At 48.7% G+C, this 11,117-nt stretch overlaps 1 pseudogene across 1 annotated transcript; it reads left to right on the forward strand.

Moving 5' to 3' along the window:
* Positions 1-1,322: 1,322 nt before the first annotated feature.
* Positions 1,323-2,805, forward strand: LOC311594952 (small ribosomal subunit protein uS15-like; annotated as a pseudogene). The gene has a single exon. The product of its transcript is annotated as a small ribosomal subunit protein uS15-like (transcript).
* The last annotated feature ends 8,312 nt before the right edge of the window (positions 2,806-11,117 follow it).

Below are 11,117 nucleotides of genomic sequence, written 5' to 3' on the forward strand. Positions count from 1 at the left end.
CCAGCTGAAAAGATCCCGTGAACAGACTCTGGGAGGAGATATATAAATGAGCCCAGAACTGGAGGCGGGGCTTCTTGGAGACTTGGGATAGTTTTGGCTGTTCATCGCTGCATTTCGAGACGCTCCGAGAGAGAGCCACTCTAGGGAAGGCTTCAGGGCTCCGGCTCCTGCTGAGGTTCTGGGTTCTGGTTACTCCAGGTTCCAGCAGAAAAATCCCTGCGGATTGTGCCACGAGAATCGTTCCTCGGAACTGATATCCTTACGGTTTTGTTATTGTGTCCATTAATCCTCATTTCCTATTGTTTTGGTTAGTCGGGTTATAAGTGACATATGCTCGGTCACTAAGTCGTTAATAAAATATATTGGTTACGAAAATTGAGCCTACACTGGCCTATATAAGAACCTGTCTTTATTTTTGGATCTTTGTTTTGTGTTCTTGTTTTGAGACAAGGTTTCTCTGTGTAGCCTTGGCTGTCCTGGACTCATTTTGTAGACCAGACTGGCCTCAAACTCACAGCGATCTGCCTGCTTCTGCCTCTCTGAGTGTGTGTGCCACCATGCCCAGCAGAACCTATCTTTATTAAAACAAAACAATAACAAAAAACTCTAGACCAAGCCAGACGTGGTGGTACATGCCTTTAATCCCAGCACTTGGGGAGGCAGAGGCAGGCAGATCACTGTGAGTTCGAGGCCAGCCTGGTCTACAAAGTGAGTCCAGGACAGTCAAGGCTACACAGAGAAACCCTGTCTCAAAACCAAAACAAACAAAACCCAAGGCTAATTTCTGCAGTATTAACAAAGGAGAAAGGAGGGCCTGTTGACAGTAATCTGAAAAACAACACTTAAAATACATACGTGCCTATGTGGGTGTATGCACACACCTGTGAAGGTGCGTCTATAGGCCTGGAGAGGGTGTTAAGTGTCTACCTAGTCCTTTGAGGGAGGGTATTTTCCTGAATCTGGGCCTGCTGTTCTCGGCTAGGCTGTATCCCAGCAGACCATCTGTGCCCCATCCCATGTCGTCCCCCACCCCGTCTCCGACCTGGGGTTATGGGCATACATGGGACACTCAGCTTATTAATGGGAGCTGCATGTCAATTCTGATCCTAATGACTTCTTTGTGAGTGATTTTTAACTGTTGAGCCACATCTACCGTCTATTGGTCAAATGTGACCCATCACTTCATTGTCCTAAAAGGTGCCAACCACTGACCATTTCAACCACAACCACTACAGGCGGGGGGGGGGGGGGGGGGGGGCGGGGGCGCGGGGGTTGCTACTATTCATCAGACAACTAAGGATAATAAATAAGATTAGGCTCTTTGCTGCCAAACCTCCGCCATCATGGGTCGCATGCACGCTCCCGGGAAGGGCCTGTCCCAGTCGGCGCTGCCCTACCGCCGTAGCGTCCCCACGTGGTTGAAGTTGACGTCTGAAGGAACAAATTTACAAACTAGCTAAGAAAGGGCTGACCCCCTCCCAGATAGGTGTGATCCTAAGGGACTCACATGGTGTGGCACAGGTCCGTTTTGTGACTGGTAATAAAATCCTGAGAATCCTTAAGTCCAAAGGCCTGGCCCCTGATCTCCTGGAGGACCTCTACCACTTGATTAAGAAAGCCGTTGCTGTCCGAAAGCACCTTGAGAGGAACAGAAAGGAGAAGGTTGCTAAATTCCGCCTGATTTTGATAGAGAGCAGAATTCATCGGTTGGCTCGTTACTATAAGACTAAGCGGGTGCTCCCACCCAATTGGAAATAGGAGCCGTCCACCGCGTCTGCTCGAGAGGCATAAATTCTCTTGTGTGCACAGCAAGAAAATCACTTTGAATAAAAAAATAAATAAAAATAAATAAATAAATAAATGAGATTAGGCCTGGTGTGAGCCTGTGCCTCCAGCTATTCTGGGTTTCAGGTTCTAGACAGAGGGAGTTCAAGGCCAGACTTACTGGTAATTTATCAAGTGACTCAAAAGTAAAAAGGGCTGGAAATAAGCTCAGTTGTAGAGCAGAGCCTAGGTGGAGAAGCCTGGGTTTATGTGGGTTATACTGCCATCTAGTGGTAGAGCCGGCTCAGTGACGCGCAGGGTTTTGGAGCCGTCCTAGGTCCGGCATGTGTGCCCACCTCTTTTGAGGGGGTCTCGCCATGTGCCTCTAACTCCCACCACCCTGGATGAAACCCAAACCTCCCAGGCCTCCCTTAACTAGTAGGGTCAGATGACGGCAGCCATGGGCCCCATCCAGCCCACCTGCTTTTCCAAGGCTCCAAGAGCCTTCTCCGAATGACAGCAGGCGAGGAGAGGGCGTGTTTCACAAAAGTGTGCACAAGTCATTGCTGAATGCAGCTGTCGCCTGTTCATGCCGTTCATTTCCACACCCTCTCAGCTTCAAGTGAGTGCTTGCAACAGAGACCAGATGGCCTGTGACACTTCAGCTACTGTGACCCTCTGCAGAAAAGGCTTTGAGCCCTGGTGAGATTTGAGTTTCCCAAGGCCCCCCAAGTTTCTCAAGGCACACATGTTCAGTGTGGGGTGTAGAGACCGAACTTTGCTCCTCTGATCACTTTGACAAGACTCTAAAGCCTGGTGTATGAGCATAGTTGGTGATCAGAAAGGTTTCTTACTTTTTTTTTTTAGAGCTGCGTAATATTCCAGTTTTAGAATGGACCGATCTTGAAGGCTGGGGAGATGGCTCAGCAGTTAAAAGCACTGGCTGCTCTTCCAGATGAACTTTGATTCCCAGCACTGTGTGATGGTTCACGGTCCTCTGTAACTCCAGTCCTGGGGTATCTGACACCCTCTTCTGACCTCCACGGGCACTGCTTGTACACGGTGCATACACACACATATAAAAATAAAGTGTGAAAAAAATAAATGTATGTAGCCGCAGCTGGCCTTGAATTCACAACCATCCTTATTTATCTACCTCTCAAATGCTGGGAATTATGGGATGTGCCACCACACTGTAGTCTGTATTTATAGTTGTATGTGTGTGTGTGTGTGTGTGTGTGTGTGTGTGTGTGTGTGTGTGTACACACCGGAGGTCAATGTCAGGTGTCTTCCTTTCTGTCTACCTTATATTTTGACACAGGATCTCTCATTGAACATGGCAGATGGCTGAGGACCCAGGGCTGTCAGCTGGAATTACAGGCACGCTGGATTTGTGCATTGGTGCTGGGGGTCATCCTCCCTTGGGTCCTCGTGTTCACACGGCAAGCACTTTCTGAACGGAGCCATTTTGCCAGATCCCACCTTCATTCTTTGGGCCCATTGGTCAACGGGTGAGATAGTTTTTTAGGCTCAGGGACCACAGACTATCTTCCTGTGTCGCAAAGGACCTTGGCTTTGCTCCTGAGTGGGTTGGCATTGCAAGGTCAGGTCTCAGGCAAAGTCAAGGCTGTTCGTGCTTTCCACTTTAGTCACTCTCAGCAAAAAGTCTTCCTCTAGGCTGTACTGTGTCATTTCAGCTGCCTGTCTCCCCGTACCCCTGCCAGCTCGGGGTGCTATCGAGTGTTCAGCTCTCTGCCCATCTGATAGGCACTTGAATTTGCATTTCCCCTGATGTGTCTCTCTGAATCTGAGAGGGCATGTCCCAGGCCCTAAGAGATGGCCTGATGTCCCAGATGCTCCAGTGTAAAATACAAATTTTAGAGTTCCAGAAATAGATGTGTTGGTCTCTGAATGTACCAAGTGTTTGCATTCCTCCTGACCACTTCCCATCCTCCAGGAAGACAGTGCCGGAGGAGTGGTGTGCCAATGCCTAATGCTTTTGGGGGGCAGGGGAGGTGATGAGAAAGTCTTACTTTGTAGCTACACAACCCAAGCTGGACTGGGACTCACTCTGCAGGAGGCAAGGTTGGCCTCAGGTTCCCTGCCATCCTCCTGCCTCGGCGGGCGCCTGTAGCTGTGAACTGCTACATCCTGTGTATTGGTCAACCTGATCATATCCCGGAAGCACAGCAGACAGCAGAAAAGTGCCCCAGCTGCAGCCTGGGTGATATGAAAGCGGGAGGGAGAAAGGCTAGAGCGAGGCCAGGAAATTTGAGTTTAGGTTTTGCTGGGCATGACTCATACATTCTGCCATGATTTTAAGACCAGCTTGGGCTATAGAGCAAGGTGAAAGAGACAGAGAGATACAGAAGGGGAGAGGAGAGGGGAGGAGAGGGGAGGGGAGGGGAGGGGAGGGGGGAGGGGAGAGATGAGTCTGAGCTACACAGCAAGAAGAGAGGGGGAAGAGAGGAGGGGACTTCAAGTCCTAGCTCTGCTGTTTAGACTTGTGCCTCAGGTCGCAGTCACTTCCCGATGACTTAAGGGAGCTGGTCCTCTCCTTTCCACCAGAGGTTCGGGGTAGACTTCAGGTTCCAGGTGCCAGGCTTACGTGGCAAGCACTTTTACCTGCCGAGCCACCTTGCCAGCCCAGGTGTAGACCAGGCTGGCCTCACTTCTGTCTCTTCAGCATACCTAACGGAAAAGGTAACCACAACCAGCCTGCTTTCTTTTTAATCCTCTTTCTCAAAGTGCTGCAAGGTCACTGTCCCCACCCTGCACCTCAGATGCCAAGCCTGCCTGTCCCTGCCTGCCTGCCTTTACTTTTTTCCTTCCTTTTTCCAGTTTTGTTTTCCAGACACTGTGCAAAACAAAACACAGTGTACCAAGAAGCCCCAGTGCTGAGCCAGGACTCAATCCCAGCACCGGGAAATGACTAGGGAAAGTCCGAAATGCTCATCTGTGGAGAATGGATGAACGGCTCCATCACCCACCCCCTCCTCACCCTCCCCCGCCCCGACTGGGCTGTGGAGCAATGATGTCACTTACTAAAATGTCTCCCAGGTACACTCTGAGGCCATTAAGGAACTGTTACAAATGCTGTCAGCCACAAGGCCCTGGCAGGGTCCTGTTTCATCTCCTGAGTGTCTGTGGTCTTCCTGTAAGGAGACTATGTGCTTTCCTCTCTGGAGTGTGTATTCAGAAGCTGAGGTGTGAGGTTTGGCTAGCAACATAAGCTGTTATCACTTTTTTTTTTTTTAGATTTATTTATTATGTACACAGTGCTTTGCCTGCACGTATGCCTGCAGGCCAGAAGAGGGCATCAGATTACATTATAGATGGTTGTGAGCCACCATGTGGTTGCTGGGAATTAAACTCAGGCCCTTTGGAAGAGCAGTGTGCTCTTATCTGCTGAACCATCTCTCCAGCCCACTGTTAGCACTTTTAAAAGTGACTTTAATTGACACATGCCTTTCCTGTCCTACGAGCCTCCAGACTCGTGTTTTCCTACCTTAATAGAACAGAATTTATTTTTTGTCTTTCCTTCTTCTCTCCTCCTTTTCTTCTTCTTCTTCTTTTTTTTTTTTTGTTTGTTTGTTTTGGTTTTTTGAGACAGGGTTTCTCTGTGTAGCCTTGGCTGTCCTGGACTCACCTTGTAGACCAGGCTGGCCTTGAACTCACCGCGATCCACCTGCCTCTGCCTCCCAAGTGCTGGGATTACAGGTGTGTACCACCACTCCCGGCCCCCTCTTCCTCCTCCTCCTCCTCCTCCTCCTCCTCTTCCTCCTCCTCCTCCTCCTCCTCCTCTATCTTCTTCTTCTTCTTCTTCTTCTTCTTCTTCTTCTTCTTCTTCTTCTTCTTCTTCTTCTTCTTCTTCTTCTTCTTCTTCTTCTTCTTCTTCTTCTTCTTCTTCTTCTTCTTCTTCTTCTTCAAGGCCTCACTATGTAGCTCCAGACTGGCCTGGAGCTTGCTGTGTAGGCCAGATTAGCCTGCCTTGGCTTCCTGAGCATTAATATTAAAGGCATGTGACATATACCAAACCTGTTTTCCCCTTTTTTTTTTTAAGATTGATTTATTTATTGTGTACATAGTATTCTGCCTGCATGTATATCTGCACACCAGAAGAGGGCATCAGACCTTATTATAGATGATTGTGAGCCAACATGTGGTTGCTGGGAATTGAACTCAGGACCTTTGGAAGAACAGTCAGTGCTCTTAACCTCTGAGCCCATTTTTCCTTTTATTAAAAAAAATATTTATGCCAGGAATGGTGGCACAGACCTCTAACCCCAGCACTTGAGATTCAGAAGCAGGCAGAGATCTCTGAGTTTGAGGCCAGCCTGGTCTACAAAGTGAGTTCTAAGACAGCCAAGGCTGTTACACAGAGAAACCCTGTCTCAAAAAAAAAAATTATATATATATATATATATATCTTTGTGTCTTTGTGTGTGTTGAGTGTCCACCATCTGTATGCCAGTGTCCACAGAGGCCAGATGAATTTCCTAGAGCTAGAGTTACAGGGTTGAGTCTCTTGACATGGGTGAGTGCATGCTGGGAACTGAACTTGGGTCCTCTGAGAGAACAAGAAGAGCAGGAAGCACTCTTAACCACTGAGCCACCTCTCTAGCCCCTCATTTTAAATACAACATTTTGTTTATTATTATTATTTTAAGGGACATGCTAAACCAACTTGGCAGTGGCCCTTCTCTGTTTATTTCTATTTTTTTAGATTTTTTTAAATGAGTTTTTTCCCGATTGTGTATATTTGTACCCTGTGAGTGCCTGGGGCCTGTGGAGGCCAGAAGAAGGCACTGGGTGCCCTGGAACTGGAGTTATGGGTGGTCAGCTGCCAGGAGGGTGCTGGGAATTGAATCCACATTCTCTGCCACATGTGCTCTCAAAGGATGGGCCGCTTCTTCCTTTTTGTTGTTGTTCGTTTGTTTTCTGTTGAGTTGTTTGACTCTCCCTCCCTCCTTCTCTCTCTCTCTCTCTCTCTCTCTCTCTCTCTCTCTCTCTCTCTCTCTCTCTCTTTCTCTTTCCCATGACAGGAGTTTCATATGTCTCAGGCCGGTCTCAAACTCCCTCTGTAGCCACTTTAATCTTCGTGACCCCATTGGTGGGATCATAGGTGTGCACCACCACACCTGCTTTGTGTGGTTCTGGATTTGACCCGGGGCCTTCATGTATGTTGGGAGAGCTGTCTACCAACTTGCCACATCCTCAGCCTCTTTTCTTTTTCTGTGTGTGTGTGTGTGTGTGTGTGTGTGTGTGTGTGTGTGTGTTTGCTCATGCATGCATGAATGCATGTAAGTGTACATGGATGTGTGTGTGTGTGCCCATGTATAGGAGTGCACATGGGTGTGTGTATCCATGTATAGGAGTGCACATGGAAGGCAGAAATTAACACCAGGCTTTTTCCTCAATAGCATTCCACATTAATTTTTTGTTTGTTTGTTTATATGAGACAGAGACTTTCTACATATCCCTGCCTGGAAGCAGGCTGGCCTCAAACTCACAGCTATCCACCTGTCTCTGCCTCCCAAGTGCTGGGATTAAAGGTATGTGCCACCACACCTGCCTTCGACATCAGCTTTAAAGTGGTTCTGGATGTTGTGGAGCCATTCCCTCCAGACTGAAGCATTCCCTTCTGGAGGGAGGCTTAGTAGGACTGGGGAGCTCAAGGCACCTTTGCTCTGGAGACAGGATCTAACGGGCAGTTCTGGCTGTCCTGGAACTCTCTATGTAGCCCAGGCTGGCCTCACAGAGATCCACTGGCCTCTTCCTCCCTATACCGAGATTAAAGGCCTGTGCAACTTTTACTTGGTTGTTTGTTTTTTGAGACAGGTTTCTCTGTGTGCAGCCCTGTCTGTCCTGAAACTCACTTTGCAGATCAGGCTAGTTTCAAATTTGCAGAGATCTTCCTGCCTCTGCCTCCCAAGTGCTGAGATTAAGGTGTGCACCACCATGCCTGCCTGGCTGATACATGCAACTTTTTTTTTCTGGTTTTTTGAGACAGGGTTTCTCTGTGTAACCTTGCCTGTCCTGGACTCGATTTGTAGACCAGGATAGCCTCGAACTCACAGCAATCTGCCTTTGCCTCCCTGAGTGATGAGATTAAAGGCGTATGCCACCATCCTTGGCTGATAAATGCAACTTTTTGTTTGTTTGGTTTTGTTTTTTCTTTCTTTTTTGTTTTGTTTTGTTTTTCGAGGCAGGGTCTGTTCTGGAACTCTTTTTGTAGATCAGGCTGGCTTCGAACTCACGGAGATCCACTTGTCTCTGTCCCCCTAGTGCTGGTATTAAAGGTGTGAGCCACCATGCCAGGCAATAAATGCTACTTTTAAGGGTCTGACATTGCCAGGTGGTGGTGGTTTATGCCTTTAATCCCAGCACTTGAGAGGCAGAGACAGGCGGATGGATCTCTATGAGTTCAAGGCCAGCCTGGTCTACAAAGTGAGTCCAGGACAGCCAGGGCTCTGCTACACAGAGAAACCCTGTCTCAAAAAACCAAACCAACCAAACAAAGGCTCCGACATTTAAAAATTTACAAGAAGTTCCTGAAACTGACAAAGTTCATAACCGCCCCTCCCCATAACAACTGTTGAGGGGAGGAGGCTCTGGCCAGTGATGCTGGCTGAGGCCTTGCAGAGAGCATCTTTTGTGCACTTGCACATGTACATGGACACACACCATAAATTAATAAATGTAAGGGACTGAAGAGACGGTTTGGTGGTGCAGAGCCCTGGCTGCTCTTCCAGAAGACCCAGGTTCTGTTCCTAGCACCTACATGGCAGCTCACAACGATCCTTAAATCCAGTTCTGGGGGATCTGATTCCCTCTCCTAACCTTCATAGACACTAATAAGCACACAAGTGGCCCAAGTGGTGCACAGATATGCATGCAGAAAAAACAAACACCCATAAACATAAAAAAAAATTAAACTTTTTAAAATTGAAAAACAGTTTAAGCCAGGCGTGGTGGCGCACGCCTTTAATCCCAGCACTCGGGAGGCTGAGGCATGCAGATAACTGTGAGTTCGAGGCCAGCCTGGTCTACAAAGTGAGTCCAGGACAGCCAAGGCTACACAGAGAAACCCTGTCTCAAAAAACAAATACAAAACAAAACAACAACAAAAACAGTTTAAAATTAAGTACACAACCTGATTTCACTCCTCGATGTGTAACCCAGCCTCAGTTTTCTTACCTGACAAATGAGGGCGGTAAGTGCTCCTCTGCTGGCCCTGCGAAGCTTCTTTGCTAGGGTCACTGAGGATTAAATAACTAATACTTAGATAGCACTTAGTGCCGAGCACTCTTCTAAATTCGGTAGTTAACCTCTTTAATCTTCCCACCAATCCGATAAACAGGATTTTCTCATGCCCATCAGCTGAGCTCAAGCGTAATGAACGTGGGTGAGCGGCAGAAGGAATCCCTCTCTATTGACTCGCTGTGACGCCAGGAACGGGGCGGAGTCTCCCTAAGAGAACGTGCGCTCTGAGTACTACAACTCCCAGCATGCCACTACTGAACTACAATAACCAGCACGCCCCAGGGCGTTAAGCTCTTCCTCTTGCGTTGTTCTCGTGGGAATGTGCATGACCACTTTTGCTTGCAAGATATGTTTGCTGGCAGAGGTTTTATGAACATAGGGGGATGAAGAGCTGTGTTTTAGCCATCACTCCACCCACTGGTTCTGAGTCCCCGTTCTCTCGCCTTTCTTTTCTTGTTTTTTTTTTTTTTTCTGACACAGGATCTTTCTGTAGTCCTGGCCGGCTGGCCTGAACTTCTATCAAACCCTTTTTTAAAAGATTCTGTTTTGTTTTGTTTTTCGAGACAGGGTTTCTCTATGTTGCCGTGGCTGTCCTGGAACTCACCCTGTAAACCAGGCTGCTCTCGAACTCACAGTGATCCTTCTGCCTCTGCCTCCCGAGTGCTAGGAAATAAAGGGGTGTGCCACCACGCCCGGCTTTTAATGTTTTCTGTGTGCATGTAAAACACATGCCTGAAAAACAGTTGTGAGCTGCTCTGTGGGTACTGCGAATGGAACCCCAGGTCCTCAGCAAGAGCAGCAAATGCTGGTAACTGCTGCTCGCGCTCCCAGCGTCCTTTTCCTCATCTTTAAAAGGAGACTATTCTTACACGTTCCTGGGATTTCTACGTGGGTTGTTGAACGCCAGCTTTCCCGGTGTCCCTTCAGCCTCTCCTCGTCAAAGGGATTCATGAAAGCATGGAGGTGGATGCTATAGCCCCCTTTTCAGGATGGGGAAGCAGATAGGTGTTTCAAACTTCTGGGATGTTCTCTGTTGTATGAGACAGGGTCTCAACCATGTAGACCAGGCTGGCCCCAACTCTTGATCCTCCTGCCTCAGCCTCCCTACTGCTGGGATTACAGGAGTGCACCATGCCCAGCTGTCTTTACAAACCTCTCAGCAGGAGCCACCCAAAAAAGTAAACTGAGACTCAAACCTAGAGACTCGTTTCTGACACGAGTCAGCCTCCAGGGCCAAAGGCTTGCTGTAAGTCCCAGTGCTTTGCAGTAGCTTGCAGTAGTCAGCCAGGACACAGACTGATTTGTGGCCTGTGGTAGGGAAAGCGATGGCAAGTTGGATAGCACGTAGCTGGAAAATGGCATGCTGAGAGCCAGTTACAGCTGAGCTGGAAGTGCTCTGCTTGGAGCAAGCAGGGAAGTCTTCCCTAAGGAAGGGAGCGACACTGAAGTGGATGTGGGAAACAATAGGCGGGACAGAAGGCACTGAAGAAAGGGAGACCTCGTGAGCTTCCAGCAGCCTTGAAAAGAGCCACTCTAGGGAGGTGCGGCCTGTGTCCAGCATAGTAAGGTCAAGGCTAGAGTGAGGCTGGTGTGGTCCTGTGGACTCAGACCTGGAGACACGCCTCAGCAAGCAAGTACAGCATTGGTACAGAGGCCACGTCTCCTCAAGTACAGTAGAGTACCACAGACACCTCATGGCCCCCAGCAAGGGCCCAGTCCTGGGCGCACAACCTAATGCAGTGTGTCACCTTCCTTCCCTGGTTTGTCTAGAGACCTGGTTCCCTCTGTGTTCTGTTGTAGCAGTCTCCTCGTCTGGCATACATCTTCTGCACCGGTTGGTAATTCTGAGCTTACCGCTCTTCAAGAGGGAAGACAGCGGAGATGCTTAGTAACCACCAACCAGGTGTCACGACTGGAATGTTCCAAGTGAGGGTCCCCAGCTTCCCTGGTCCTCTGCTGGCGCTTAGCAGTGTGACCAGCCGCTGGCTACTTCACCTTTCGCACCCTTGATTTCCACACATATCCCCTTAGGGGCGTCCCATCAAAGGTGGCCCCATCATGGGTTTTACTGTATACGCATCTTCAAG

This window comes from Acomys minous (assembly GCF_964271855.1).
Source record: "Acomys minous genome assembly, chromosome: 3".
Taxonomy (NCBI): Eukaryota; Metazoa; Chordata; class Mammalia; order Rodentia; family Muridae; genus Acomys; species Acomys minous.